This window comes from Terrapene carolina, unplaced genomic scaffold, assembly GCF_002925995.2.
Source record: "Terrapene carolina triunguis isolate 2854851 unplaced genomic scaffold, T_m_triunguis-2.0 Scaffold47451, whole genome shotgun sequence".
In the NCBI taxonomy this organism is placed as follows: Eukaryota; Metazoa; Chordata; order Testudines; family Emydidae; genus Terrapene; species Terrapene triunguis.
The window spans coordinates 32,715-33,670 of record NW_020711802.1 but is presented as its reverse complement, the minus strand read 5'-3'; positions in this window follow the sequence as shown (position 1 = coordinate 33,670).

Here is a 956-nt window from a genome sequence, read left to right as displayed (position 1 = left end):
ACCTCCCTTGCTGCAGTTTAAGCCCATTGCTTCTTGTTCTATCCTCAGAGGCTAAGGTGAACAAGTTTTCTCCCTCCTCCTTATGACACCCTTTTGACTCCTCCTTATGACACCCTTGGCTGTGGTTAAAAGAGTACACAGTCTTGAACACTGCCCACACTCCTCCTGCTCCCTGATGCAGCTAAATACAGGGGACAGTTCATGCATATGAGGTTATAGGCTCGGGTAGCAGCTTGCCAGCTCAAGATTCTTTGATCATTCCACAGCTGAGCTGCATTCAATGGGACCACGTACAACTCTGATCTATGGAGTGACCAAGGGATATTTGCCATTTAAGTAGTATATGTTGCCTTCTGGAGGTGACTGGGGGTGGGGAGTGTAGCAAGGAGATAAAAAAATGTACATATAAAATATATTTATAGATTAAAAAAGAGAGAAAATTTGTGCACCAAAGATAAAAGATAAAAAGAAGGACAGGGGAAAGAAAAATACAAGAGTAGGAAAAGCAGAGAGAAAAGGAATGAGGCACAGTGGACTAAAAAACAGTGGCAGTCTAACTTCTTGGTGCAAGGAAACATGGAGATATTAATCCATCACTAGTGGAGGTTGTGACAATAAATGTTTGGGAACCACTGAGTTAGGCTCAGGGCCGGCTCTAGGCACCAGCGCTCTAAGCATGTGTTTGGGGGCGGCACTTTCCAAGGGGCGGCACTCCGGCTCCTTTTTTTTTTTTTTTGCTTGGGGTGCAAAAAGCCGGGAGCCGGCCCTGAGCTGCGGTGATGGGGGGCGCGGGGAGGGCCGCAGGATGTAACTCGGGGGGGGGGGCAGAGGAACCGCCCCCCCCCCCCAGCTCACCTCCGCTCCACTGCCACCTGCTCCCCCGAGCGTGCCGCCGCTCCGCTTCTACCCCCTCCCTCCCAGGCTTGCTGCGTGAATCAGCTGTTTTGCGGCAAGCC